The 7,500-nt window shown below is 37.3% G+C and overlaps 1 protein-coding gene across 1 annotated transcript in view; it reads right to left on the bottom strand.

The window, feature by feature from the left end:
* LOC118765224 (homeobox protein ARX-like) overlaps window positions 1-7,500 on the bottom strand; it is a 98,499-nt gene that overhangs the window by 81,988 nt on the left and 9,011 nt on the right. The window lies entirely within an intron of this gene.

Consider the following 7,500-nt stretch of genomic DNA (forward strand, 5'->3'; position numbering starts at 1 on the left):
TGGCCATACAAGCACAACACTTCTTCGTAGGCTCACCTTATGCTTTCAATAAGGAATAATTACAACAAGCTACCCAACAACATAAAATATATCTAGATAGGAAAATATTAAGGGACAACACATCTATACTATACGAAAATTGCACCCCGAATAAATGATTATTATACTTGGCACAACGCATTACACATTACAAAAAATAGTCACTGATGACCTGAAAAATCGAACTGCTAGATTTGAAATTCTAGTGATAGTATCTATAGAAATCATATTCCCCTGATATAAAAGAGAAAGCATTTCATAACCTGTGGAAGTTTAGAAACGCTAACGAGAGATTGCAATTCAACATGGAAAACAAGCAACGCCGGGTCCAACAGCTAGTATATATATATATATATATATATATATATATATATAATATTTGCCAACTAAATGTGGCGGTTCTATGGACGATGGTGCTACCGTTGTTTTTAATCCCAGGAAGACATCTCCTCCAGCAGGCCAACGACACAGTCTGTGTCCAATTAGTATTTGCGAGGGAGGTCATCGCTCCCAGGAAGATGTAAGGCTAGACAGGAGCGATGACCTCCCTCGCAAATACTAATTGGACACAGACTGTGTGTCGTTGGCCCGCTGGAGGAGATGTCTTCATGGGGCTAAAAACAACAGTATCACCGTCCTCTATACGACCACCACATTTAGTTGGCAAATATATTTTACGATTTCTCTCGCCCAGAAATTTAATATAACTTATCTCTCTCTTTTACGAAATCAGCGACAGTGTGTCGCTAGAAAAAGGATATAGTATTTTGCGAGTGGAATTAGTTCTTCATTTCTAGTGATTAACACACACTGAAGACGGGTAACCACCCAGAAATTCGGGTCTGTGTGTATCACGTAAGACTAGAGATGGGAGCGATGGCCTCCCTCGCAAATACTAATCGGACACAGACTGTGAATAGTTAGCTAGCTGGAGGAGATGTCTTCCTGGAGCTAAAAACATCAGTAGCACCGTCCTCTATAGGACCGCCACATTTAGTTGGCAAATATGTTTTACGATTTCATACTGTTACTATTTATCTCTGGCTCAGAGATTTAATATAAATTATCTCTCTCTCTCTCTTTTATATATATATACTAGCAATATCAACCGGTGTTGCTTGGGTTTGTTTCGACCCTTTAGAATTGGAATTTTTAAAAAGTAAAAATTTTGCATTATGCAACTTGTTATTCTCTTCAAGTGAACATTTTTCCAGTTGAAATACACCAAAAAATGGTGACACAGCAGTCAAAAATCGTAAAAAATAGGGATTTTCATAGAAAAAAGCACCTTTTTGATGTAAATAAATTTTGGTGTTAACATGGTCCGATTTGAATTTTATCTTCTACAGACTGAAGAGCAAGCCTTCTTCTATCATAATCTCAATTTTGGTCAACTTGCGATGCAGGGTCTCGAAGGAGATAGTGTTAGTTGAAGGCTACCAAACCTGCCACACACAGACAACTTCAGCTTTATATATAGAGATTTGCTACACACTACTTTCCATCCTTAATAATGAAACTTGGTAGATCCAAAAGTTAAACACACAGACACACACACAGATACACACACAGACACACACACAGATACACACACAGACACACACACAGATACACACACAGACACACAAGTTGAGTTTTATATATATAGATTTCTCAACGGTGATTTCAGGGGAGAGTTTCAGGGAATCGTTGGCGATGTATCGTGATGATCAAAAATCCGGCCTGCTAAAATTTTGTTAAAGTGATTCAAACAGCAAACTCAACGCAAAATGGTCACATTTAATTCAAAGCGTTAAAAATGTTATGAAAACAATTGGTATGTGTTCACAAAGTCCAAACGATTAATACGAAAAAAACCCTCCAGGCTACATCCCGAAAATTCATTTCTTTACCGAATTTCTACAATGTTTACAGCGATTCGTTTTTATATCTTGATTTTTTATTTTTCATGCAATTTACGCGTGGTGAACACAGTTCACGTCAAACAGCTGACTGAGTAAAGTTCACTATTCAATGCATGGGATAAGGCCCAAACAAACACATTATCGATTTTTGCACTTGCGAGATGAATTTCGGAACAGAAATAGCGCAGTTCAATTTTCATTCGCCTAAACTTTGAGTGACCCATTTTTGGTGGTTCTACGATTTGTTGGCTAGGAGGAGATGTGCCGGAAGTTAAACACACAGACACACATACAGATACACACAGACACACAAGTTGAGTTATATATATAATATTACATTCGCTATACATATTTTTAAATCTTTTCTCTTTTACTTGTTTCTGTCATTAGGTTGTAGGCATGTTTGAGTATGCTTTGAAGAATTTTTTTAGCCGAATGAATCGATCCCCCAGGACTTTTTTTAAAACCTGGTACTTATTCTATCGACCTCTTATACTGAAACGCTACGTTACGAAGACGTAAACACACTAGCACTAGTTATCAAGCGATGGTGGTGATGGTGGACAAACATAGACACAAAGACACACAGACACACTCACACACACACACATATGATGGGCTTCTTTCAGTTTCCATCTACCAAATCCACTCACAGGGCTTTAAATGAGCCGGAGACTACAGTAGAAGACACTTGCCAAAGGTGCAACGCAGTTGGATTGAACCCCGAACCATGTGGTTGGGAAGCAAGCTTATTACCACATACATGCGTGCACACACACACACACACACACACACATACATATATATTATAGGCTTCTTTCAGTTTCCGTCTAACATCCGCTCACAAGGCTTTAAATGAGCCGGAAGCTACAGTAGAAGACACTTGCTCAAGGTGCCACGCAGTTAGACTGAACCCGGAACTACATGGTTGGGAAGCAAACTTATTACCACACACACACACACACACACACACACACACTGCTTTGCTCATTAGTGGCAATCATGCACACACACACACACACACAACACACACATACACATAAACACACACACTCTCTCTAACATACAGATGCAGTATAGTGGTGTTATTTGATTCTATAAGTGAATTGACGACACATACCACTAAAAAGCTTTATGTGTTAGTAAATATGCATTGAACTTAAAAAGGAATCGGGTGTCATGGCTTCCAGTAACAAAATGGCAACCATTTGCTGAATTACAGACCAAATTCCGTGTATTAAATCAACACTTTTATGTGTTGGAAATAATTTACTTATATTTTTTTTATAATTAACCTAGATTTTAATTCAATAGTATTTTCGTAGGTAAAGGAATTAACTTTAAAAATGTGATACTAAGGGAATTAACTTGAAAAAATGTAAGAAATAAACAGTTGGTTGTTACGATGGAAGTGATGACGGAGGCACCGGGAGTAACGTTGTTGATAATGGGAAAAAGAAAGGCAAAAGATAGTGTGTATGTGTGTGTGCGTGTGTGTATGTGTGTGTGAGTGAGTGTGAGAGAGAGAGAGAGAGAACGAGAGTGGGAGAGAGAGAGAGGGTGACCGAGAGAGGGAGAGAGAGGCATAGATAGACAGACAGAGATGGAAACAGAGAGGGAGAGAGAAAAAAAGGCGGCAATGGTGGAATCAGTGAGGCGATAGAGAGAGAAATATAAGAAAGTGAGAAAGTAAGACTAGATTTCAAGAAGTGAGAAGCTGAGTAAAATTGGGAGTTAAAGTAAACATGCAAAAGAAACAGGATGAAAAGCAAATGGATGTATAAACACAAAGAGACAACAGGAGAAGGAACAATATCAAGACATAGCGAAGTTTGTGACGTCACAGAGTCATTATCTCGTCTTTTTTAAAAACCCATTCTCTTTCTGCGTTTATTTGAAGTGTTTCTTCAGCTGAAAGTATTATTTAGCTGCAAGAAGGGAAAATGTAAGACCTTCTGTATTTACGTGTGTGTGTGTGTGTGTGTGTGTGTGTGTGTGTGTGTGCCTGTTTGTATGTGTGCATGTATATGAGTGTAAGGATCTTTTCATTTTGAAGGCCAGATTTTCCTAGTTAACTAAACAATTTGAAAATGTAAAGACCTTCTGTATTTACGTGTGGTGTGTGTGTGTGTGTGTGTGTGGTGTGTGTGTGTGTGTGTGTATGTGTGTGTGTGTGTGTGTGCCTGTTTGTATGTGTGCATGTATATGAGTTGTAAGGATCTTTTCATTTTGAAGGCCAGATTTTCCTAGTTAACTAAACAATTTGAAACTTCGTATACTGGTAGAGTGTGTCAAAAGAAAACATTATTGTAAACAAAATTGAAAACAAAATTGTAATTCGTAACTTAAACGTAGTTTAAATCTAAGAATTTTAACCAATGAAATCGCAGCATTCGAGCTCAAATTATTTACCTCTCTTCTGTCTTCTACACGTGCTAGAAATAACAGCTATATCTTTAATCGATTAATTTCGTCGCCCAATAAAAATATTAACGATATTTTTTGAATATTTTCTTTATTTTTTTTTTACCGAAAAGGCTTCTCCCACGGTTTTGAAGGGCCAGAAGCAACAAAAACAAAACAATAATATGCCTAAATCGGTCTCGAGTTTGCGCGTGGAGTGTGAGTAGTATTGTAAAAATTTGCGAAATATTTTTTCATAAAAGGATGCCCCCAGCTTGTCGGAAGCTGTGATATAAATTGGGAAAAAATCCTTGACACCAGTGCGTAATTGGTACTTAATTTATCGACCCCGAAACGATGAAACATTGACCCCACCCTTCTGGTTTATTTACCTTTTGTGCAAATTTGTTGCGGCAAGTGGCAAAACACGAACGTGTAATGTATGCTTGTGTGCGTATGTGTGTGTATGTATATGTCCGTTTGTATGTGTGTGTACGCTTATATATTAATTACTATGTGCTTGTGCAAATGTATATGCATGTGTTTGAGAGAGAGAGTGTGTGTGTGTGTGTGTGTCGTGCGTCTGCTATATTTCTTTATCAATATCGATAACGCAGCAATGCTGGGATTTCATTGGTTAAAATTCGAAGATGTTGGGATTTCATTGGTTAAAATTCTTAAAATTAAACTACGTTTAAGTTACGAATTACAATTTTGTTTTCAATTTTGTTTACAATAATGTTTTCTTTTGACACATTCTACCAGTATACGAAGTTTCAAATTGTTTAGTTAACTAGGAAAATCTGGCCTTCAAAATGAAAAGATCCGAGTGTAAATATAATACATATGAAAAGGTTCCGCACGAGTCGTTCCAAGCCTATATATAAATATCATTAAATGTCAAAATTATAATGATATATTCTAAATTGTGTGTGTGTGTGTGTATATTAATATCTGTACACCACTGCAAACTTATATATATATATATATATATATATATATATATTCTTTTATCCATTTAGTTTTTTGCTGGTTCTTCGATTGTGACCATAATGGAGCACCGCCCTGAACGGTTTTGTAGAGCATATTGACCCCCATCCACCAATAATAAATTTTTTCAACTTGGTGCTTATTTAATCCATGCCTATTTGTCGAACGTCTATGTTGCAGTACATCAACAACATCACTGATTTTAGGCGGTTTAAATGTAAACACATTTACACGTGCTCTCCCTCCCTCTCCTTCTGTTACTGCTTCTGTCAACAAAATTTCACTCGAGGCATCAATCAACTCGAGGTCATAGAATACTCTAGCCCAAGGTGCTACGCAGTGGGACGGAACCCAGTATCTCATGGTTATGAAGCGAACATTTTAACCATACAGCCATACCTGTGTTCCTGTTACCGATAGTTTTTTTTTTTTTAGAATCCCTAGCTCAGTGTCAGTAACTACTATTCTTTGCTTATTGGATTGTGAGTTCAAATCTAGCCGTACAGACTATTCCTTGATCTGAAGATAAAGACGGAAAATGACATTTCGTTCGTCTATACGTTCTGAGTTCAAATTCCACCGAGTTCGATTTTGCCTTTCATCCTTTCGGAGTCGGTGAAATAAGTAGCAGTTGAGCTTTGAGCCTTTGCAGTCAAGTAGCCTCCTTCAGGCCTTGTGCATATATATTAGAAAAGATTATTTATATCACGATTGCAGCTGTGAAGACATAGGTTAGCCATTTAGAAACAAAAAGACCGTAAAATTCACTTAAACATTTATTTTAACTAGCTTAAAAGCTGCACTCCATGCGAACTTTTAACCTAGCTCATGTGGAAGGCTAATTGGTCCTGCACCCCAACACTAAAGAGAGCTAAATACCATGACTGCAATCCGTCTATAATGGCTATATGCCCCGGTGGTGTTTGATCAGAAGTTAAGGACGGATGAGAAATAACTCTGTAATGTAATCTTCCTATTGTTCCAGTCTCAAGTTGGATTCCAACTGTTGGCCAATTTGTACCAAGGTTTTTATTTCGAAGTAAAATTAACGAAACGAATGTCACTTATTTCCCCCTTGATCTCTGACGTCATCTGACAAACGCCAGCATGAATCAGCCAAGATTTACTTGCTAGAAATTGCAACCCAAATACTTTTAAATCAGATCCCAATGCTGGATATTCAAGAACCAAATGAAGGGCAGATTTGCAATTCCGGAATAATCCTGATTCCAAAAGGATATAAGATGCCTATGTAGAGCAAATATAGATTGAGATACAGGGGACCCAGACGGACAGACAGAATTTCGCTTTTATTATTATAGATATACAGTCAAAATGTATGTTTCTCGAAACTGCGACTTGTTCCCTGATAAAAAATTGTGCAGCACAATTTTTCTTTTTAGTCAATGAACAGGATGTAGTTTCGAGCGACGAAATTTTGACAGCGTATAACAAATAAACGTTTTAGTTGACGATCTTTTCAAAGACTGCTCGGATTCGCTTGTTACTATGGCAACAGGCACGTTGAAAGACAAAAGAGTTCTCATGTTCCGCTTCTTACTATCGAAACAGTCATAAATGCGTCTCTGGCTTACGATTGGCTAAAATTACCAAAATTTTCAAAAATCAATTACTAATAACTCTTTATTTATTGATTTATAGGGAAAATTACCTTCACGTCATTAATTAGTCTATAAAAGTGTATCATTACGCTGAATTTGAAATCAATTCGAACAGAAAATTGACGCTGGCAGCCGCTGGCAACCAAACAGAAATCATCCGAGTGCTCTTTTTTTCTTTCGTTTGTATATCTATATATGCATGTATATGTGTGTGTGTGTGCGTGTGCGTGTGTATGTATGTGTGTGCACACATATATATATATGCATGTGTATATTCTTTTATTCTTTTACTTGTTTCAGTCATGCTGGAGCACCGCCTTTAGTCGAACAAACAACTCCAGGACTTATTCTTTGTAAGCCTAGTACTTATTCTATCGATCTCGTTTGCCGAACCACTAAGTTACTGTACGTAAATACACCTACATCGGTTGTCAAGCGATGGTGGAGGGACAAACACAGACACACAAATACATACACACACACACATATATATATATACGACAGACTTCTTTCAGTTTCCATCTACCAAATCCACTCACAAG

This window comes from Octopus sinensis, linkage group LG10, assembly GCF_006345805.1.
Source record: "Octopus sinensis linkage group LG10, ASM634580v1, whole genome shotgun sequence".
In the NCBI taxonomy this organism is placed as follows: domain Eukaryota; kingdom Metazoa; phylum Mollusca; class Cephalopoda; order Octopoda; family Octopodidae; genus Octopus; species Octopus sinensis.